This window comes from Chrysemys picta, chromosome 16 (genome assembly GCF_011386835.1).
Source record: "Chrysemys picta bellii isolate R12L10 chromosome 16, ASM1138683v2, whole genome shotgun sequence".
Lineage (NCBI taxonomy): Eukaryota > Metazoa > Chordata > Testudines > Emydidae > Chrysemys > Chrysemys picta.
The window spans coordinates 12,251,060-12,274,932 of NC_088806.1; the positions used below are offsets into that span (position 1 = coordinate 12,251,060).

The following is a 23,873-nucleotide window of genomic DNA, read 5'->3' on the forward strand; positions in this document are numbered from 1 at the left end:
GGAGGAGCAGAGCCTCCGGCCGCGGCGCCTCTGCTCCTCCCCTGACTCTTCAGCTCTGTTTAAGAGCCGAGCGCTACCGGCTTCGGGCAGCCCCCATGCCTCTGGACCCTGTGCCACCGGAGCCCAGGAAGGGAAGCGCCCGGCCGGGGGCGCAGGGTCCGGAGGCATAGGGGCTGCCCGAAGCCCAAGCGCTACCGGGCTGGGCGCTTCCCCTCCCGGGCTCCAGCTGCGCTGGGGAAGCGCCGGCCGGGGGCGCAGGGTCTGGGGGCTGCCCGGCAAACCGTGAAGCTGGTAGCGCTCAGGCAGCCCTTTTCACGTGGCTGGGAGTGGGAGGGAGGGAGGAGGGGGCGGAGTTAGGGCGGGTTTGGGCCGGGGAAGGGGCGGGGCTGGGGTGGGAAATGGGCGGGGGCCGGGCCAGGGCCCCGTGGAGGGTCCTCTTTTTTTATTTGATAATTATAGTAACCCTAGTCATTCAGTCCTTTGTTCAGAGCTTCCGTTTGTAGCAAGGTTCCTCCAGAGGTAAGAAGCAGGATTGAAGACAAAATGGAGGGGTTTTCAGGGCCTTTTATATTCTCTGCCTGTGGAAGGACACCCCTTTGTTCATACTGTGGAAAATCACAGCAGCAAGATGGAGTCTGGAGTCACATGGGCAAGTCACATGTCTGTGCATGACTCAGTTTGCAGGCCGACGTCATTGTTTACATGTTAGTTTGAACGTTCCCAGGAAAGCTCGGATGTGGATTGGCATCTCCCAAAGTCCATTGTCAGTTAAGTGTTTCTTGATTGGGCACTTACTGAGAATAGCCCCTTCTCAAGAAGCTGACCAAATGCTTCAATAAGGCTATGTGAAATCAAATACATTGGAGATTCAAGTATAGAGCCAATATTCATAACTTCAAATACAAAAATGATACACACATACAGCCAGCGTAATTATAACCAGCAAATTACAACCTTTCCATAGACACCTCACACAACAACCTTTGTACAATATTAGCTGCAAATCTATAACTGTGGTTGCTCTATACGGTCACAGTTTATGTCAATAACATCTCACACACGGTTTTAGATCCATTAAAAATTCTCCTTTCAGGTCTGTGACTCTTTCACATCCGGACCTAATGATTCTGATTTAGGATCAATGAAATCAAACCATGATTCCCAAGTACTGAGAGCGCCGAACACTGTGTTATGGGAAACTACGGGCAGTGATGGTCTAGACTGTGAAGAAGATAAACTCTGCACAGCTCAGACAGAAGCTAACACAGTTGGGATGATGGGTGTGACGAAGTGGGAATGTTCTTAATGTTTTCTCTGAATACTGTGTGGGTGCCTCAGTTTCCCCTATGCAGTTCTTAAGTATCTAGGTGGTGGGATAAGGGGGTGTGATTGTTGCAGAGACCTAGAGGGCCAGTGTGATGCTGTCTGCACAGAGAATGGCCGACATCCCGTCTCCTGGCAACTGATGGCCTGGGCCCCTCCCCGGCAAGGTGCCAACTGAAGGTGTTGGAGAACAAAGAGATCAGGTGGCCTCCTAGCCCAGGAAAGGAGATTAAAGATAATCTAGGCATGGCGCAATATCTCAATGAATATTTTGCATCGGTGTTTAATGAGGCCAATGAAGGGATTAGGGATACTAGCACCATTACAGAGGGGAACACAGGATGGGGGATTACAGTATCCGAGGTAGAAAAAAAACTTGAACACCTTAATGGGACTAAGTCGGGAGGACCGGACGATCTTCATCCGAGAATATTGAAGGAATTGGCGCGGGAAGTAGCAGGCCCGTTAGCGATAATATTTAATGAATCTGTAAACTCGGGGGTGGTCCCGTTAGACTGGAGAATAGCTAATGTGGTTCCTATTTTCAAGAAAGGGAAAAAAAGTGATCCGGGTAACTACAGGCCTGTTAGTTTAACATCTGTAGTGTGCAAGGTGTTAGAGAAAATTCTGAAAGAGAAACTAGTTGAGGACCTTGAGGTTAATGGCAATTGCAATAAATTACAACATGGTTTTACGAAGGGCAGATCGTGCCAAACGAATCTGATCTCCTTCTTCGAGAAAGTAACGGACTTATTAGATAAGGGAAATGCGGTGGACCTAATATACCTGGATTTCAGTAAAGCGTTTGATACTGTACCCCATGAGGAATTATTGGTTAAACTGGAAAACATGGGGATCGATATGAAAATCCAGAGGTGGATAAGGAATTGGTTAATGGGGAGAATGCAGCGGGTCGTATTAAAGGGTGAACTGTCAGGTTGGAGGGAGGTTACTAGTGGAGTGCCTCAGGGTTCGGTTCTGGGACCAATTTTATTTAATCTATTTATAACTGACCTCGGAAGCGATTGCAGGAGTGGGCTGATAAAGTTTGCGGATGATACGAAGGTGGGAGGCGTTGCAAATTCGGAGGAGGATAGGGATATTCTGCAGGGAGACTTGAATGAGCTTGTGAATTGGAGTATCAGAAATAGGATGAAATTTAAAAGTGTAAGGTGATGCACTTGGGGATAACTAACAAGAATTTTAGTTACAAGATGGGGACTCATTGGTTAGAAGTAACGGAAGAGGAGAAGGACCTAGGGGTCCTTGTAGACCGCAGGATGACTATGAGTCGACAATGTGACGTGGCGGTAAAAAAAGCCAATGCGGTCTTGGGATGCATTAGGCGAGGGATATCTAGTAGGGATAAGGAGGTCCTGCTTCCGTTGTATAAGGCGCTGGTGAGACCTCATTTGGAGTACTGTGTGCAGGTCTGGTCTCCCATGTTTAAAAAAGATGAACTCAAACTGGAACGGGTGCAGAGAAGGGCCACTAGGATGATCAGAGGAATGGAAAACCTGTCGTATGAAAGGAGACTAGAGGAGCTTGGGTTGTTTAGTCTGACAAAGTGAAGGCTGAGGGGGGATATGATTGCTATCTTTAAATACATCAGAGGGATAAATACAAGGGAGGGAGAGGAACTATTCCAGCTTAGTACTAATGTGGACACGAGAACGAATGGATATAAACTGGCCGTGGGGAAGTTCAGGCTTGAAATTAGACGAAGGTTTCTGACCGTCAAAGGGGTGAAATATTGGAACGGCCTTCCGAGGGAAACGGTGGGGGCGACGGACCTGTCTGGTTTTAAGATTAAGTTAGATAAGTTTATGGAGGGAATGGTTTAATGGTAAAACATAGTAGCCAAGGAAAACCAAGCAATGGTAGGTAAATAGTATAATGGCTAACAGGGGTCAGACTAGAGACTCTTGCCTACATGCTCGGGGTCTTACTGATCGCCATATTTGGGGTCGGGAAGGAATTTTCCTCCAGGGTAGATTGGCTGAGCCTCTGGAGGTTTTTCGCCTTCCTCCGCAGCATGGGGCAGGGATCACTAGCAGGAGGGTCTCTGCCGATTGAAGTCACTAAAACACAGGATTGGGGACTTCAACGGCAGAGTCCAGGGAAGGGTTTTGTGGCCTGCAGCATGCAGGGGGTCAGACCAGATGATCATAATGGTCCCTTCTGACCTTAAAGTCTATGAGTCTATGAAAGAGACAAAGGCCAGAGGAGGGGCTGGAGGGGGCTTCAGTTTAGAGCTGGCTGGAGAAACAGAGGGAGACCTGGCACTGGGGTCTGGGCTCCCTATCCCCCAAGATGGACCTGACTGAGGGGTCCTGTTCTCTGTACCTACAAGCTCTGTTTTAGACCGTATTCCTGTCATCTAATAAACCTCTGTATTACTGGCTGGCTAAGAGTCACGTCTGACTGCGAAGTGGGGGGCAGGACCCTCTGGCTTCCCCTGGAACCCGCCCAGGTGACTCGCTGTGGGAAGCGCACGGAGGGGTAGGGGAGGCTGAATGCTCCAAGGTCAGACCCAGGAAGGTGAAGCCGTGTGAGCTGCTTGCCCTGGAGACAGTCTGCTCCCAGAGAGGAGACTTCCCCAGAGTCCTGCCGGGCTCCATAGGGAGCAGTTCCAGAGCATCGCCCGGGGACTCCGTGACACTGGGAAAGGAGGGAATCCCTCTGACACACCCCATTGTCTTTGGGTGTCACAGAATTTGCTACAATTAAATATATCTTTTTAAATGAGAAAACGGTACAAAAAATAACCGATGTTTAGTTCAACACGTGATAATGTGAGAACCAATGAAAACGAGGGAATTGGTGCCCAAAGGGGAACTTGGTGACTCTAGCAATCACTGTGCTATGGGAGAACAGTAGAAATGAGGTGCTCCAGGATTGTTTAGACAAGGAAAACTGATGGAGCATAGGTGAAGTTATGAGTAAACCTGCTAGACAACCCCAGCTACTACACATGAGCCAAGTCTTCACTGCAAAGAGAGTTGTGGTTTTACATCAAGCTAGCGAAAGCCAGGTGGAGATGAGGCCCAAGTCATTTTACTTTGATAGAGCTAGTTGGGGTAACCCCTGTTCCCCGCACCTGAGCCTCATGGACATCCTGGTAGGAGGGACACATGCTCCTATGACTCATAGGACAAAGGAGTTGGTAGGAAGGATCACATGATTCACGCCAAAGAGAGATGAACAGGAAACCCACCTGAGGGACCCGAGAGACCTCATGACACAAAAGGTCAGTCCTAGAGAAGGGTTTTATGGTGTTTCTTTCCCTTGCAAATTCTCTGGTGATAAGTTAGGGCTGAGTTCTGGTACGAGTTTTTCCCACATTTAGGGCAGCTAGAGTGTCTCTATGAGGTATGGAGCCTCTGATGTGTAATAAGGTTTGAGCTCCAAGTAAAGCTTTTCCCACACTCAGAGCATTCATAAGGTCTGGCTCCCGTGTGGATTCTCTGATGGCTCCGAAGTGATGAGCTGTCAATGAAGTTTTTCCCACACTCAGAGCACGCATAGGGTCTTTCTCCTGTGTGGATTCGCTGATGTGAAATAAGGGATGAGCTCTGAGTGAAGCTTTTCCCGCACACACAGCATTCATGGGGTCTTTCTCCCGTGTGGATTTGCTGATGTTTCCTAAGCGCTGAGCTGTAAGTGAAGTTTTTCCCACAGTCAGAACAGCCATAGGGTCTCTCTCCTGTGTGGATTCTCTGATGCTTTATAAGGTCTGGGCTGTTGGTAAAGTTCTTCTTGCACTCCCAGCATTCATAGGGTCTCTCTCCCGTGTGGATTCTCAGATGTGCTATGAGCTTTGAGCTGCTAATGAAGGTTTTCCCGCACTCACAGCATTCATGGGGTTTTTCTCCCATGTGGATTCTCCGATGGGCCATAAGCGCTGAGCTGTTAGTGAAGTTTTTCCCACACTCACAGCATCCGTAGGGTCTCTCCCCTGTGTGGATTCGCTGATGTGTAGTCAGGGAAAATCTCTGAGTGAAGCTTGTCCCGCACTCACAGCATTTGTAGGGTCTCTCTCCTGTGTGGATCCTCTGATGTGTAATGAGGTTTGAGCGCCGAGTGAAGCTTTCTCCACACTCACAGCATTCGTAGGGTCGCTCCCCGGTGTGGATTCTATGATGCCTAATAAGGGCTGATCTCCGAGTGAAGCTTTTCCCGCACTCACAGCATCCATAGGGTCTTTCTCCTGTGTGGATTCTCTGGTGTAAAATAAGGGCAGAGCAGCTACTGAAATTTTTCCCACACTCAGAGCATGTCTTGTTTCTCTCTCCTGCCTGGATTTTCTGCTGGGCTGCGGTTTCCTGGAGGTATTTGTGCAGTCCGCAACTATTCATGGCTTTATTCATTTTCTCCCTTGGCTGGTTTCTCTGCCTCCTCTCCTGCCTGTGCTGACTCTCACGACCTTTTCCCAGCTCATGACTCCTGGAAACATCTTCATGAGATATTTTCAATAATGCCCCATGTGGTTTCACTTGCTCAGAATCTTCTTGCTGAGGTTTCTGCTCCTCGTTCTCACTCAGCAACACATCACCTGTTGGCAGAAACAGGGATGGAAAAGGGGAGCTCAAACCATGTGGGAAATTGGTTGTGGTGGAAGAGGAGTGGCAGAAGCGCCTCATGTCCTGGGAATCCCTAAACGTTAGGGCTTCAATGACACTACTCACATGCTTTAAATTAAATGAGAGCTGTTGATTAATCGCAGATCACTCACGCGATTAACTCAAAAAAAGTAATCGTGATTAAACAATAGAATACCAATTGAATCTACCAGTCTGAATCCGCCAAAGTATGTGTTTAATGTAGGGCTGTCAAGCAATTAAAAAAACTAATTGCGACTAATCGCATTGTTAAACAATAATAGAATACCATTTATTGAATATTTTTGGATGTTTTCTACATTTTCAAATATATTGATTTCAATCAGAACCCAGAATACAAAGTGTACGCATGTCCCCTGGAATGGTGGTTGAAGCATGAAGGGACATATGAATCTTTCGCGCATCTGGCACGTAAATATCTTGCGATGCCGGCTACAACAGTGCCAAGCAAACACCTGTTCTCGCTTTCAGGTGACACTGTAAACAAGACGTGGGCAGCATTATCTCTTGCAAATTATAACCAAACTTGTTTTTCTCAGCGACTGGCTGAAGTAGGACTGAGTGGACTTGGCTCTAAAATTTTACATTGTTTTATTTTTGAATGCAGTTTTTTTGGTACGTAATTCTACATTTGTAAGTTGCACTTTCCTGACAAAGAGATTGCACTACAATACTTGTATTAGGTGAATTGAAAAATACCATTTCTTCTGTTTTTTTATAGTGCAAATACTTGTAATCAAAAATAAATATAAAGTGAGCACTGTGCACGTTGTATTCTGTATTGTAATTGAAATCAATATATTTGAAAATGTAGAAAACATCCAAAAATATTTAAATAAATGGTATTCTATTATTGTTTAACAGTGTGATTAATCACTATTAATTTTTTCAATCGTGCGATTAATCGCGATTAATTTTTTTAATCGCTTGACAGCCCTAAATTAAACACATACTTTGGTGGATTCAGATTGGTAGGCTTGGGAGGATTAGATTTTTCTTGGTAAATATCAATTTCACCATAAACATAGAAACCGACCAAAAATATTTCCATCAATAATCAGAATTTCAGATAGGCCAACTAAGAAAAATGTTGCTTGAGAATGTAGAGTTTGCTTTTAAGAGTACTTACTGTGTATATTTTGACATGTGATGTTGATGGTTTGTTTTAACAGTTATAAAGTTTTAACTTTTTGAGTCTCAACATCTACGGCCATTAAATAATTATTGTCTGACCACCGCACCAGCATTTCCTGCCATTGAAAATTTAAATGGCTAAAAATTGAAAACAATGCTTAAAACCTGTAATTTCCCACAATTTTGAACATGTAAATCAATAAAAATGGGTGGGGGGGGAATCTTAAAAATATATTGAAATCATAAAAAAAAATTTAAAAATAAAAATTGAATTCTGCCAAGCCTACAAGCTGGTGACCTAAAGCTAAAGTGCCCTTACTCCATTTCTATTCATCTTAGCTGTCTAGTCCTGTTCCTCCATACTTCAATACATTGTAACTTGTGGTTTGTTCATCACGTTAGAGACCAGACCTCCTCAGCTTACATGTATAAGGGAAGTGTGTGATTGTGACCAAAGAGACCCTCAATGTCACCTGGCAAGGGGTACAAGAATATCCTAAATCTGGTCTGTACATTCTGGTTCCAAAGAGAATCTTATGCGAGGTTGTAAGGGGATGGACTAGACCCAACGGCCCCTTGCTGGAGGCCACAGGGTTCTGCCACACCCATCCAAGGAAAGGAGCAGTGGAGAGGTCCTCCAAGTGGCCTAGAGTGGTTGCAAGGAAGCAACCAATCAGAGGGGCTACTGAAACAGCCAGTCAGGGGCCAGGAGGGCCATATAAAAGGAGCTGCAGAACAGAGTAGCAGTTAGTTGCTGCTTGGAGCTTTAGAAGAACGGACTGCGTGCCTGGGTGGAGGAGCAGCAGGACTACGGACAGCTAAGTCTGCTGGCAGGAACCAGGGGAGCAAGAGATGTTCCTGGCTGGGACTTGTAATGAGAGATTTTTGCTCTGAAGGTGCTGCAAGGTCATTCAGAACATTAACAGAGGCTTGCAGGAAAACCTCGGAAGGGGTTGAAAACACCATCAAATACACCTCTCCCAATTGACATAATTAAGGTGGTGCCAGTATCAGGACACTTTTTGATTTGCATAAAACAATAATTAATGTTAAGATTAAGGCTTTGAATATGTAGAAATGAATGATAGTTTAAATTTAAAAAATCCAACTTGGCGGATTAAAATGTTGGAGGCGGGGAATGAGAGTCTAAATTTAGATAGTGTAAAGTTCTAGAATCCAAGATGGCATCAGGGAAGGAGCTTTCCTATCTAAAAATAGGATGATGTAAGCGGGGAGGAGCTAGACAGGAAGTACAAATATGCTACTAAAAGGGGAGGATCTAGACAGGAAGCGGAAATAGGCTAATATCTGGCAACTGATTGTCTGAGCCAGGCTAATACATTGTCAATGAACTGACCTTGAAAAAGCAACCAATATATGAGGCCAACAGCCAGCAGGGTTAAGAGTTGGGGTTTGGGGGCTCGTGAAGATCAAAAGCCTCAAGAAGCAACCAGAACAGCAGCGGCGAAGACAACGGCAGCAGCATCCGAAGAAGATGCAGCAGAATTCTAAAGGTCACCATAGCAACAGCTTCCATAGCAACCAAGCAACTACCTGCCAATGGGAGCAGCGGGGGTGGCAGCACCCGCAGATGGAAGCAGCATGCCTGGCAGCAGGGATGGGGAGCTGCTTGCAGGGAGACACCCGACGTGAGCCCCCTCCTGTGCCCCAAGCCCCCTCCCGGACCCAAACTCCCTCCCAGTCCGTGCCCCATAGCCTCTCCCACACCCCTGACCTGCACGCCAAACCCCTCCCTCTGAGTTAACCAGCATTTGAAATTTACCAGCTCCCCCAGCCTGCCTGTTTAAAAAAAGCCTTTACTGTGTTACTAAGGAATGATGGAGTCCATCTGTCAGTAAAGCCAGATGCCTGCATTTGAGTGAGATCTACCCCACTCCATTCTGCGACCGGCTGATCACCGCTCTCAGAATGGGGTCATTAAGCGGTAACAGCGCTTAAATATAATTACATTGTAATGATTGTATTCTCTAAATGTGAGAGAGGAATATTCCATATAATCTGTCTTTTTATTTTGCCGCGCCACTTTATTATACACTAGAATTGCATTTAAGAAGTATATTTTATCCAATCTGGTAACTTCTATTGCTATTAAATTAATAATTCTTTTGTTTTTTGAAGAATTGCGGCTTGTGTGTGTCCAATCCTTGAGCGGCAGGTTGCATCCGGGTCCTTTTCAAGGGTTAGCAAGACTCTCTTGCTCTGGTAACACCCTGGCAATTCCTTTAAAGCAGGCCACAACCTTGCTATCCTTTTGTTAACTTAAAAGCGTTATTGTAGGCTAGTTAAATTAGTGGTTACATTTTAGGGTAACAGAACAGGGTAGTGAGAGGTTCCTGGCTGGCTGCTAGGACTGTTTGGCCAAGGACAGTTTGCTAGCAGGGACCAGGGGAGCAATGAAGGAGCTCCTGGCTGGCTGCTGGGAGGGAGTAGGGACTGAGCCCGGGGAGGGCCACAGGAAGATAGTGTCTCCAGGGAGGAAGCCCTAGGGATACAGCCCCATACCAGGGCTGGACTGGTTTAAAGAATGCAGACACACCCAACCAGAGGGGGCGCTCGCGAGAGGTGGGTGCCGATCCCGTTACAGGGCTCTTAAATGAAGCGGGGGTAAGAAGAACGGCAATACTGGATCAGAAAAATGGTCCATCTAGGCCAGTGTCCTGTCTTCTGACAGTGGCCAATGCCAGGTGGCCCAGAGGGAATGAACAGAATAGGGAATCATCAAGTGATCCATCCCCTGTCACCCATTCTCAGCTTCTGGCAAACAGAGGCTAAGGACACCATCCCTGCCCATCCTGGCTAGTAGCCATTGATGGACCTATCCTTCATGAATTTATCTAGTTCTTTTTTGAACCCTGTTATACTCTTGCCCTTCACAACATCCCCTGGCAAGGAGTTCCACAGGTTGGCTGTGCGTTGTGTGAGGAAATACTTCCTTTTGTTCATTTTAAACCTGCTGCCTATTAATGTCATTGGATGACCCCTAGTTCTTGTGTCATGTGAAGGATTAAATAACATTTGTGTGTTCACTTTCTACACGCCAGTCATGATTTTATAGACCTCTACGGTATCCCTGCTTAGTCATCTCTTTTCCAAGATGAAAATTCCCAGGTTTTTATAATCTCTCCTCATACGGAAGCTGTTCCATACCTCTAATCATTTTTGTTGCCCTTCTCTGTATCTCTTCCAATTCAAATATCTCTTTTTGAGATGGGGTGACAAGAACTGCATGAGGTATTCAAGATGTGAGCGTACCATGGATTTAGAGGCAATATATTTTCTGTCCTATTATCTATCCCTTTCCTAAAAAATTCCAACATTCTGTCAGCTTTAACTACCGCTGCAAATTGAGCAAATCTTTTCAGAGAACTATCCACAATGACACCCATGATTTCTTTCTTGAGTGCATTTTCAAAGTTTCCATGCAGCTTGCAGGCATTTCGCTTTTGAGATTGTACCTTTTAATTTTTGTTTAACTAATGTCCTCAGTTTTGTATAGTTCCCCTATTGAAATGAAATGCTGCTGTGGTGGGCTTCTTTGATACTGCCCGCAGGGATGTTAAATTTAATTCTATTATGGTCGCTATAACCAAGTGATTCAGCTACAGTCACCTGTCCTGGACCAGATCCTGTGCTCCACTTAGGAGTAAATCAAGAATCGCCTCACCTCTGGTGGGTTCAAGGATTCAGTGCTCTAACAGTCATTCATGGGGTCCAGAAGCTTTATCTCTGGATCCAGTCCTGAGGTGACATGTACCCAGACAATATGGATATAGTTGAAATCTCCCATTATTATTGCATTTTTCATTTTTATGGCCTCTCTAATCTCCCTGAAAATTTCACGGTCACTATCACCATCCTAGTCAGCCAAAGTAGTGCTGGAGAGATGGAAAAAAATCAGGGAATGAGTTTCCCCCAATTCTTTCCCACAGGGGAGAGGGGATTAATTCTGCCTCTAAATCCCATCCAATCACTCAGGGGGATGGGAAGTCAAGGAGGGAGTTACTGCCAGCTGTCACTCAGGATGGAAAGGAAGTCATGAACAGTATCTGCTCTGAGGATACAAACCTGCTGGGGACAATCCAGAACTCGCAGAACTCACAAGGTCTCTGTCAGGAACCCCAGCTGTGTCCTTCAGATAGCGACAGCTTTTGAATTGATTTAATGATTCCTCGCCTGTGCTAGCACCTCTCGGGATCTCTCTTTCCTCTGAATCATGGGGATCTGGGACCCACAGGTCTTCGTCTTCTTCCAGATGGGAGATGACACCAGGTGTGACAACTGGAAACGCTGCACAGGGAAAGGACATCCGTTGGTTCACGGGAGATTTCTCACACAAACAATTCTATTTTAACCCCAACTTATTTTGAAATAGGAATATGCTGGGGCAAGCTCCCCAGATGCTCAAACCTGTAGGACGTTCTGCTTAAAGAGGGATAGAACTAAGCCCATCTCTGCTGGGAAAACACACCGTCTGCCCGACAATCCTCCTCAAAGCGGGGGCCTAAAACACAGAGACTTTAACTCCATGGCCTAGAAAGTGACGCTTGCCGCCGGCAAGGAAAGCACCTGCTTCTTTCCGAGAAAGAGTTCCAGAGAAAAACCGAGTCCTAGGGAAGCTGGGAACAGTCAGCATGGGTTGGTGGGGTTCAGAGGACTACGCAAGAAGAGGGAGTGGAGTAGGGTATCTCAGGTGCATTAGATGCTGGGAAAGCACATTTTGAGGAACCAGGGAATCTAGCAAGTCCGGCGTAATGGGAGGGAGGATGAAAATGCCCCAGGTGTGGAGAAGGTTGGGGAATTAAATGCTATAATCCAGGAGCAACAGACTGTAGTTTCTCTGGAAAAGAAGACTATGAAGAACCGGAATTGGGCCAGGTGACCTCAGAAGGGGCTGACTCCCAGCTCCAAGAAGCCTGCAGGGAAGAGAGATTGAGGATGCTGCAGATAGGGAGGGGGAAGTATGATTTTCTGAATCCCCAGGGTCACTCCCAACCTAGGACATCTCCAAGAAAGTCCACTTTTTTTTTTTTGCCAGGGAAGGGGTCACCTTGTGGCTGGGAGGAATGTGAGGAGTGAAAAATCATGCCTGGGGTGAAGGTAGGCAGGGATGAGGTGACAGTGGGGGGTGGGGCACTTGGCAAGGGAGACAGAACAGTAAAAATGAGAATAGTTGAAAACAATGACATAAAATAAAGTGCAAGTAGACAGTCCTAAGAGTGGAGCCATGGAGTGGAGCCCCTAAATCAGTGGCCGTGTGGGGACGCTGTGATAACAGGCCCCTGCACCAGAAATTCACCATGTATCTGAGTGTGAGCCCTACCCCTGATAGCTTTCAGACAAGGTGTGTTACACATTTTTCTTGCACTCTGCAGGAATTCCTCTTGGGAAGTTTGCTCAGTGATACTGGGCTACGAGCAATTTTTTTTTTGAAGTGCTCGAACGTCCACATGCAGAGTCTGGCCTGGTCTGCTCTTTAAAATTTGGCAGCATACCTCCCTCAGTCAGCATACCTCCCTCAGTCAGCATACCTCCCTCAGTCAGCAGATGTCTCACGGTTACAGATGTGAAGAATCTCACCCTTAGTCAACAGAGTTATAACAGTAAAACCTCCAGTGTAGACACAGTCAATTCACTTCTTTAACACAGAGTTAAGGTTTCCCAGTGCTGCCGTGAGCCCTTCCAGAACGTGGATGGTGACTAAACTTAAAGCTCTGAATACCAGGAAACCCACCCACAAAGTTCATCCCACCCCTGCAACTTTAACTCTAGGTAACCTTAACTCTACCCCGTCCCCTAACCCTGGAGCTGCCATTAGCCACTGGCTATGGGTCAGTCAGGGTAGTGCAAAAATTAATAAACTACCAAGGAAATGGAGGATTTTCCTTCTCTCAGAGTCTTCAAGTCCAGACCGGATGCCTTTCTGGAAGATGATTTCGTCCAACACAAGGTATTCAGCTTAACACGACAGTAACTGGATGATATTCTATGGTCTGTGTGATACAGGAGGCCGGAGTAGACAACCTAATAGTCCCTTTGGGCCATAAACTCCATGAATTTATAATAGAACCCTAGAATTTCAGGGTTGGAAGAATCCTCAGCAGGTCATCTAGTCCAACCCCCTCCTCAAAGCAGGACCAATCCCCAACTAAATCATCCCAGCCAGGGCTTTGTCAAGCCGGGACTTAAAAAAACCTCTAAGGAAGGAGATTCCACCCCCCCCCCCCAGGTAACCCATTCCAGTGCTTCACCACCCTCCTAGTGAAAAGGTGTTTCCTAATATTCAACCTAAACCTCCCCCACTGCAACTTGAGACCATTACTCCTTGTTCTGTTATATACTACCACTGAGAACAGCCGAGCTCCATCCTCTTTGGAACCCCTCTTCAGGTCGTTGAAAGCAGCTATCGAATCCCCCCTCATTCTTCTCTTCTGCAGACTAAACAATCCCAGTTCCCTCAGCCTCTCCTCATAAGTCATGTGCTCCAGCCCCCTCATCATTTTTGTTGCCCTCCGCTGGACTCGCTTCAATTTGTCCACATCCCTTCTGTAGATGAGGAAGGACTAAGAGAACATGTCATTGTTTGTGTGGTGTTCACAGACGGGAACACCAGCATTTATCTGCCTGCCCCCAGCTGTGTGCACTGGGTCAGCTGTAGCTGTAGCTGGATGATGGAGGGATTAGTTGGAGCAGCCTGGCAGAGCTGTGACTGTGGTATGCAGAGAGGTGGATGTGACCCCTGGGGGACCGAGTCTGCCTCGTTTCACTGCTCAGTGTTGCAGGCTGTGTCAGTGACAGGGCACAAGGAGGTGTTTTAGCCACGGGGATCGTCAGCCGTCTGCTGGCGTAAAATGCTACTGGACTGCAGGGCTCAGTGAGGGGAAAGTGAAGGCGACAACTCAGAAGGAATCTCAGGGGGAGGGTAAAGGGCTGGTAACAGTTTGTAAATCTGAGCTGGGTTGTGTGCGGCAGGCTCAGGGTTTGAGGGCTGGCCAGGGGCAGGCAGCTTCTGTGCTTTATGCCAGACCTGAACCCACGTTTTGCCTTAGCAAAGAGACGACGTTAGACTCTGCGCTGTTCTGCTGCTGGGCTCTGTTCCCAGAGTGTCCTGGGACAGGGCAGGGCACAGCGCTGGTGTGAGTGTCACTGGCATGTTGGGGTGTTGCTGAAACAGGGCAGAGTTAAGGTTACATCGCGGGGTGTGGTGCGAACCTTAATTCTGCATTTCCCCTTCTAAGAACTGAGGGGACGGGAATCCTTACCCAGTGAGGTCACATTCTCATAGTTCTCCTGCATGACTGCTCTGTAGAGGGCTCTCTGAGCGGGGTCCAGCAGAGCCCACTCTTCCTTGGTGAAATACACAGCCACCTCCTCGAAGGTCACCGGCCCCTGAAAGAGCAAGAGTCCCACACTCAGTACCTGCTGCCCCACTGACAGCCCCACTATTCATGGGGCCAATCAAAGGGAGACACAGTCAGCAGAGACCCACCCACAAGCTGCTCAGAGCGTCCAGGAGGCATCAGGGTGAGGGGAGATAGAGAGAGAGCGACCCTCATCCTTCCCAGCAGATGGAGGGGACAGGGGTCTTCACGTTCATCACACACCTTCTTGCCAGAGGCTGATACAGGAGAGGGAGCCCCCAGTGGGGTCCCGGGAGAGCCCCTCCTTGTAGAAATCCCAACACCCTCCCCGTTCTCAGCAGCTGGAGGTGAGGGGATGAGGGCATCTTCCCTAAGCCTCACTGGTGAGTGCCCCCTTCAGAGCAACCTCTGCTTAGTGGGGTCATGCTCCAGCACTGGGAGTCTGGGAAGTTTTCCCAGCCCAGGCCGGTTTGTTCCCTGTCCCCCAAATAGGGGAATTTCCACACCCAACGATCTATTCCTAGAATCAGGCCCCAGATTTAACACGTCCCAGCCGGTTCATCACACCCGCTCCCGTTCACCACCCTGTGCACTGCCTGCACCCTCCCACCCTCAGATCAAACGCCCTGCTCGCTCCCGCTTCCCGTGTATTCCCTGTCCCTCTGGCTCCTGCAGGAACCCGCCAGCAATTTCCTCAGCATGCCTACCTGAGACCGCTCTGCCGCATCCATTTCCCTTCCCCGGGCAGGCTGGGAGAATCCGGGGGGACCCGGGGATGTTATTCTGCAGCCTGTCGGGGGGAGAAGGGTTATTGGGGGTTTTCAGAACAGACTTTAGGTCATTTCCCATCACGCGTCTCACTGGCACTTTCTCTGCAGAGACGTTCTAGGCCAGGGGTCAGCAACCTATGGCACGTGAGCCAAAGGCGGCACGGGGGCTGATTTTCAGTGGCACTCTGCTGCCGGCCCGGGGCTCCGTCTGTAAATGGCTTTCCGTTTTTTTGCAATCTTGTAACTTCCTTCTGTAGCTTTGGCTGGAACACCTGGTCTAATCTCAGTTGCTGATGACTTATGACATGCAGGAGACCAGGCTAAATAAACTGGTGGCCCCGTCCGGCCGTGGACTCTCTGGCTTATCTGCCCCCATCACTGCGGTAGCTGAACAGTTCACTATTTTTAAGTCACTGACCCTCCCAGCAGCCATGCGGGGCAGGGCAGCTGTTCCCATTGTACAGAAGGGAAAACTAAGGCACAAAGGAGACATCCACACCGTGATAGAAAACTCGCTGCACCAAGTCTCAGCCTGGGGCAGCGGACTCAGGCTTGCAGGGCTAAAATGAGCAATGTAGATGCTGCGAGACCCTTTCTGGGATTTCAGGGCCTGAGCATCGACATCACTCTTTTCAACCCCGCGAGCTGGAGCCAGCTGCTGCCCGTTTATTGCAGCGCAGACGTACCCAAACAGGCTGAGTGACTGGCCCAAGGTCGCACAGGAAGCCTGTAGCAGAGGAAGGCAGTGAGTTGTATGGGCCCGTGGTGCCCGGGCTCCAGGAATATTCAGGGCCCGGGGGACCAGCTCCACCAATGTTCGGAAAGGTTAACAACTGATCACTCCGAAGTCTGTGTGCAGCTTAAAGTATCCAAATCCGTGCCAGACACTGGAAAACTCGGCAAGGAAAAGCAAGGGCAAGGATCACACTAAACTGATAAGATCTGCATTTTAATTTAATTTTAAATGAAGCTTCTGAAACATTTTAAAAATCTTATTTACTTTACATACAACAATAGTTCGGTTCTATATTATAGACTTATAGAAAGAGACCTTCTGAAAACGTTAACATGTATGACTGGCACGCGAAACCTTCAATTAGAGTGAATAAATGCAGACTCGGCCCAGCGCTTCTGAAAGGTTGCTGACCCCTGGTCTAGACTCTCATGCTGGGAAAATGTTCCGTCACTGCAGTGTAGACCCATCCCCTCCCACCAGGACTAAACCCACTGAGACCCTTTAAACCTGACGTGGTTCCCCAGGACGGCACATTCTCCCAGCAGAGCAGGGACTACGCAAAAGTAGGGACCAGGCAAAACCTGTCCAGTGCTGAGACAGGAACTGGATCTGAGCAGGCGTGGGAGCTTGTGACTTCTCTCCCCGCTTATTCCGCCTCAGTTTCTCTCTCCACTCCTGGCTCAGAGACTTGGTTATTGTCGTTTCTTGGAGGCCTTCCCTATGCTGAAATGCCACTGCGGATCCACACACTGTACCTCATCCCCATCTCTGCTAACCACGGAAGGGTTGGTCCGTCTCTGCTCGAGCTGCTCCATTCAGAGTTGGTCCATATACAATGTAATGCTCTCTTCCCATTCATAGCCAATAGGGAGACAAATTAATGAAGAATCTAGTGCAGCGTTTCTCAGCTGCTGGGTTGCAACACCCAGGGGTCCAGAACCGCAATCAGATGGGCCATGAGATATTGACAGAACAAGGAGTAATGGTCTCAAGTTGCAGTCAGGGAGGTTTAGGTTGAATATTAGGAAACACTATGTCACTAGGAGGGTGGTGAAGCACTGGAATGGGTTCCCTAGGGAGGTGGTGGAATCTCCTTCCTTAGAGGTGTTTACGGTCAGGCTTGACAAAGCCCTGGCTGGGATGATTTAGTTGGGGATTGGTCCTGCTTTGAGCAGGGGGTTGGACTAGTTACCTCCTGAGGTCCCTTCCAACCCTGAGATTCTATGATATTGAAATATTTACTAGCATCTTAAGCAAAAAAAATCTCATTTCCCCCCACTTCTTGAACTTTTAGCCCCCAAGGACAACTGTTCTCAGTCAGCCTCTTGAAATGCACCCAGGCAAGTTACATAGGATCAGCCTTGATCCGTGTTTTAATCTCGTTTCACATTAAATGTAAGGGGATCTCAAAAAAAAAAAAACCGGGGTCACCAGTGTGAAAAGCGTGAGAAGCACAAACACGTGCAACGGCTGCTCCCTCCTCGTTCAAAATGACCATTCCCAGCCAGGCTGTATGCGGTACACCAGCCCCATGGCTTCAGCCAGCGTTAGTCTATTTGGGGTATAACTGGGCTCCACCCGGCCTCACTCCTGCTGCCCCCGTGTGACCATTTTCACTCACTCATTGAAGCTTTCAGACTCCTCAGGGTCTGGATATTTTGTTCCTGTCTCATCCTATATCACACTAGTGAGGGTGTTGTTCCTTTTCCCAAAGGGAAACGCCCCCCTGAGATCCAGATTCGCTCTGAATCCCCGTCAGACATCACAGCTGGAGCGAATCAGTCACGAGGCTCACCCGGCTTCACATTCTTCCACAGCTTCCAGCTGCACGTCGGGGCTGGAGGCAGTGCCCCCCTGTCGCTAACATGGTTATGGGTCTGACATCTCCCCACAGCCCGTCAGAGGCAGACACGTACCTGTGTCGCTCCCCAGCTCCAATCGCAGCGTCTCTAGGGGAAGGAGAGGACGGGAGAGGTGAGGATTCAGGGGAGGTTCCCATTGGTTATTGATGTAACTGCTGTTAACTACGAGATGATGACAGAGATCAGAGGCCGATAACGCAGCCACTGCAGACAGAGCCAGCCCCACAGGGCTGCTCCATGGGGAAGGGCGACTCGCTGAGCTGGGCTGTGAGATGGAGCCCGGGATCAGTGACATCCCTAGAGTCCCCGACTCCTCCCCAGGGCCAGGGTCGCTCTCACCAGAGGAGACGCCACCCCCAGACTCCAACTCACCTTTGAATCCCAGCAGCACCTCCTGCAGGTGGGCGCTTTGCAGAGAGAAATCGCCGAGTCTCTTCTCCAGCTCCGCAAATCCCGGCTCCGGCTTCGGAAACGCCCCGTCCTCCCTCCTGGGGAAAGGAGGAGGGGTGAGAAATGGGCCCAGATCCCCAATCCCTGAGCCCAGCAACCCCCAAACTCCAGCAAACCTGGGTCTGGGATGGTCGCTGTTACGGTGAGTCACCCGCCCTCAGCCCTGTGCTCACCATGGGCCCAGAGAGATGGGACACAGGGAAACACTGGAGCAAGGAACGGAGACCAGTTCAGGAGCTTTCTCCGGGACGCTCAGGTTCTGTGGGGAGCAGAGTCACCTCCCACCCTGGGATAGTCCAGCCACAAGGGGCACCAGCACTGGGGTTACGTGCAAAGGGAGGAGACAGACCAAAGAGTGGGTATGTCCCACGTGCTCAATGTGGACACAGACAGAGCCCAGGTCTCCAGCAGGGAATGAAGATGGGGCCTTAACCCCCCGGAGCCCTTCAGCGAAAGCCGTAACCTTGGGGTGTCCAACTCATTGGGCCAAGACGGCCATATTCCACTGTCTGTTACAATCGGTGGCCCAGGGCTGTGTCCCCCACCTCCCTTCACAGCACGACACCCACTGCTCTCGGCAGGACACCCAGGCACAAAGAACAAGGGGAGACGCTGCCCGTTGAGGAGGAAATAAAATTGTAGTGACTGTTATGTATTAAGTCTTTTACTAGCACAATCAATATCATGCTGCGGGAATATCGCCTCTTCCCAAACATCCCCTGCTCTTGCTTCCCTTCCTTTCCCACCCTCCTTCCTCTATTTATCTCTTGCTTCCTTGTCCTTGTGTCTCCCCTCTGCTCTGTCCCCCCTACAGCAACCCCCTATTCCCACCCCGCACAGGCGTCACTCCCGCCCCCTCCCCGTTCCACCGGCTCAGATGATCAGCCAGGCAACATGGAAGTGTGGTCATGTCAGCTGGCGCTGCGATGGGATTAACGGAGGCTGGGGGCATTCACGCCGCTCTGAGCTGCTGTTTCAGGCCGTGGGCAGAACACGGAACACGGTCTCCGTGTCCATTGGGGATCTTTGTAAGCAGCAGGTCTAGAAACTTACTTCTAAAACAATGCAAACGGAAAGCCTGCGCAATCTGAATACATGACGTGGCCACCTAAATACGTCAGCCAGGCCGGGTCCGGCCCCTGGCCCATGTCTGAGAGCCCTGGTGGGAGCGTATTAGCTGTCAGATAATACCCGGCTCGTCCCCATTAGGGGAGACAGAATCACAGGCTCTAAGCCAGCGTGTCCCACTCCAAGGGCAGGGGGAAGCTCCGAATTCAGTGCCGTTACCAACCCTAAAACACCACGAGGGGAGTGAGACGGAGCCCAGGACTTACCTGCCCCCAGAGCTCCCGGCACCCTAGAGAGGGGGAGAAAGACGAGGCTGTCAGAGGACTTGTCCCAGGCTGAGGGAGCCTCTGGGATTTAGGGGAATTTCAGACACTCGGGTTCTTGTGCAGAGAGCAGCGGCCGTCTCCCCCGTCCCCCCCAGCCGGGACAGTGGCTTTCAGCAGCCCCAGCAACCCCTGCTGGGAGGTGGCCACAGGGGGAAAGTGTCTCCCCAGGCACTTTACAGGGAGAAAATGTTTCCCTACTTTGAGAGTGAAAGTCCGCCCAGGGCTGAGAGCCCCACACGTCCCCTGGCCCCAGTAACCCATTAACCTGGTGGGAGCGGGGCCTTGGGCCTGACTTGGGACCTCTGCATCGGGGAGGGGATTTCACCCTCCAGGTGCAAATGCAGACAGACATTTCCAGGGCAGGAGAGAAGGTCTTGGGGTTACAGCAGCCAGGACTCCTGGGTCCCATCCCTGGCACTGCCACAGACTCACTGTGTGACCTTGGTCAGGGCCCTGCCCCACTTCCCCCCGTTGTCCCATAGGGATACCGTCCCCAGCCCCGCTCTGTAAAGTGCTTTGGGGTCCAGGGCCGAGACGCTCCCATAGTAATGCTGCGTAGGATCATTGCAATGACAGCCTGACCTGCAGGGACTGACTCAGACCTGCAGCAGCTCCCCGCTTTGGTGGCTTCTCTCTCTTTTCCCAGAGGGGCCCGACGCTCCCCTGGGGGCTCCTGGAAGAAGCGGCGTGGGGGGATGGGGGCGTTAGAAAATGCTGCAAACAACCTCCGAGCTACCAGATTTCAGGGCCCCACTTCCCCCACCAACCGCCCCCCGCCACAACCCCTAACAATTCAGATCCGGCACTGAAATTAACACAGCTACATAGCCCCAAAGCCCCAGCTCTGCGCCCCCCCACTGACACCCCCAAACTCCCCACTCTGACCCCCCATTGACACCTCCAAACTCCCCACTCTGACCCCCCATTGACACCCCCAAACTCCCCGCTCTGACCCCCCACTGGCACCTCCAAACTCCCAGCTCTGCCCCCCAACTCACAACCCCCAAACTCCCAGCTCTGCCCCCCACTAACACCCCCCAAACTCCCCGCTCTGCCCCCCCACGGACACCCCCAAACTCCCACCTCTGTCCCCCGCCACTGACACCCCAAACTCCCAGCTCTGCCCCCACTGACACCCCCGAAGCCCCAGCTCCAAGCCGCCCCACGACCCCCAGCCCTGACCCCTCGATACACCCCCCGGCTGCCCACCTCCCCTCGCTCCCGGGCCCCGCCTGGGCTCTGAGCTCCGCAGCCGACCCGGGCCCCGGGCATCGCCCCGCGTATCCGCCCCACGCGTGTCCCCGCTCCACGCCGCCCCCGGACCCACCGCGCTGGGCTTCTCTGCCCACACCAGCTTCCCGGCCGGGCTGGGGGGGGACAGGAAGGGGCGGCTCCTCCCGGGTCTGGCCCTGCCCCGCCCCGCCGGGCTCATAGCAGGGAGAACAAAGGGACCAGACACCGCAGCTCCTGGCCCGTGTGAACACAAAGGGGCTGCTGCCTCCAGGGGCTGGGAGCCACTCGGTGCGGTGGGATAAAGTCCCCGCGGCGTCCCTCTCCCCGTTATCCCAGCCCCGGGACCCCCCTGGCGTCCCTCTCCCCGTTATCCCAGCCCCGGGACCCCCCTGGCATCCCTCTTCCCCCAATCCCAGCCCGGGGACCCCCCTGGCATCCCTCTTCCCCCAATCCCAGCCCGGGGACCCCAGCATCCCTCTCCCCGTTATCCCAGCCCAGGGACCCCCCTGGCATCCCTCTCCCTGTGATCCCAGTCCGGGACCCCCCTGGCATCCCTCTTCCCGTTATCCCAGCCCCGGGACCCCCCTGGCATCCCTCTTCCCCCAATCCCAGCCCGGGGACCCCAGCATCCCTCTCCCTGTGATCCCAGCCCGGGACCCCCCTGGCGTCCCTCTCCCCGTTATCCCAGCCCCGGGACCCCCCGGCATCCCTCTCCCCGTTATCCCAGCCCCGGGACCCCCCTGGCGTCCCTCTCCCCGTTATCCCAGCCCCGGGACCCCCCGGCGTCCCTCTCCCCGTTATCCCAGCCCCGGGACCCCCCTGGCATCCCTCTTCCCCCAATCCCAGCCCGGGGACCCCAGCATCCCTCTCCCCGTTATCCCAGCCCCGGGACCCCCCGGCATCCCTCTTCCCCCAATCCCAGCCCGGGGACCCCAGCATCCCTCTCCCTGTGATCCCAGCCCTGGGACCCCCCTGGCATCCCTCTCCCCATTATCCCAGCCCAGGGACCCCCCCGGCATCCCTCTTCCCCCAATCCCAGCCCGGGGACCCCAGCATCCCTCTCCCTGTGATCCCAGCCCGGGACCCCCCTGGCGTTCCTCACCCCGTTATCCCGGCCCAGGGACCCCCCTGGCATCCCTCACCCCGTTATCCCAGCCCAGGGACCCCCCGGCATCCCTCTTCCCCCAATCCCAGCCCAGGGACCCCGGCATCCCTCGCCCCGCGACCCCAGCCCGGGAACCCCGGCGTCCCTCTCCCTGTGATCCCAGCCCGGGGACCCTGGCATCCCTCTCCCCGCGATCCCAGCCTGGGTACCCTGGCATCCCTCTACCTCTGATCCCAGCCCAGGGACCCCAGCATCCCTCGCCCCCCGATCCCGGCCCCGGCATCCCTCTCCCCGGGATCCCAGCCCAGGGACCCCAGCGTCCCTCTCCCCCGCGACCCCAGCCTGGGGACCCCGGCATCCCTGCCAGCCGCAAACCAGGGACCTGGCACACTGCCCAGGAGCAGAGACACCCTATTTCCGGTTCCCCAAAAGCAGGACACCGGGAAGAGGGGGTAGAACTGGAGGAGGTACCTGTGGCATGGGTACTCACTGCAGGTGGGTGGTCCAGGGGGTCCCTCACCCTCCCCAGGGCTGGGAGCAGGGCCTGGGTGGGTGGGATCTCTCTGGGAGCTGGGGATGGAGAGGAACTGGACCAATCCAGTGCAGATGCCAGAGAGGGACCCATTGGGAAGTGGACCAATCTGGGCCCTTTCTGAGCTGCAGTATTAGACATTGGCTCTTATTTGAAAAATCCGCCTGGACAGAGGCTCCAAACAGAGGCAATGCCCGGAAAACTAAAGGCAGCGCTGGGCCTTTTCTCGCTCCCTGCCTGGGAATCAAGGTCCCTTTGTTACAGAGAGATAAAGAAGCCTGAACCCACCCAGGTCGGAGGTAATGTCAGGATTTCCCAAATTTCAGAGCAGCAGCTGTGTTAGTCTGTATCAGCGAAAACAACGAGGAGTCCTTGTGGCACCTTAGAGACTAACAAACTTATTCGGGCATAAGCTTTCGTGGGCTAAAACCCCAATTCTCCTTGGAAGAACCAAATGTCTCTTCATGGAGTGTGGAGTATAGCGAATGGAGTAATTCAGTTCTCCCGGGGAGCTGTTCTGAGTCCTTCACGCTCATTCCTTCCCGTATGGTGCCACCGTGTGGCTGGTTCATCTCTCTCCTTGATTTCAGACAGACACACAATTTTCTTTGCACACTTGCTTGAATACCAAAAGCTCTCTCAGTCTCTTCTGTGGCCCAGGGCTGGGCTGGCCCTAGACCAAATGATGCCCCATGTGAGAACCATCTTCAGCTACCTCCCTCCATGTGTTAAATGTTTGAATGTCTTATTTAGGAAGAAAATTGTAAATTAATGGAGATATCCCATCTCCTAGAACTGGAAGGGACCTTGAAAGGTCATCAAGTCCTGCCCCCTGCCTTCACTAGCAGGACTAAGTACTGATTTTGCCCCAGATCCCTAGTGGCCCCCTCAAGGATTGAACTCACAACCCTGGGTTTAGCAGGCCAATGCTCAAACCACTGAGCTATCCCTCCCCCCAATATGAGGATACATGGGGGGAGGGGTTCCTCCAGTGGAGCAAAAAAAAAGCAGAGTGCTGCCGGCAGAGCGAAATATCGGGACAAATTGCGTCCCTACCAAAGATCGGTCGGGACGCGGGACAAACACCTAAATATCGGGACGTCTGGTCACCCTAGCCTTATTTTTGATTGCATTTGTAGCCCACGTCACGACGTTGATGCAGCATTTGCATGCGTGATTTATCCCTGTCCTATAAGATGATACGCTTGCATGGTGTGGATACAGACTAACACGGCTACCCCCTAAAGCTTAAACTTGTTCTTCATAATAATTTTAAAAACAATACTAGCTGCCCACCTCCCTTTCTATTTCTTATAAAGAGTCTTGAAGTTGA

At 51.3% G+C, this 23,873-nt stretch overlaps 1 protein-coding gene and 1 pseudogene across 17 annotated transcripts in view; one reads left to right on the forward strand and one right to left on the reverse strand.

Annotated features, from left to right (window-relative positions):
• LOC103306853 (zinc finger protein 436-like) overlaps positions 1-23,873 on the forward strand; it is a 495,746-nt gene that overhangs the window by 26,730 nt on the left and 445,143 nt on the right. The gene's annotated exons all lie outside the window — the stretch shown is intronic.
• The window catches only part of LOC103305730 (zinc finger protein 420-like), a 36,486-nt pseudogene continuing 17,193 nt past the window's right edge, over positions 4,581-23,873 (reverse strand).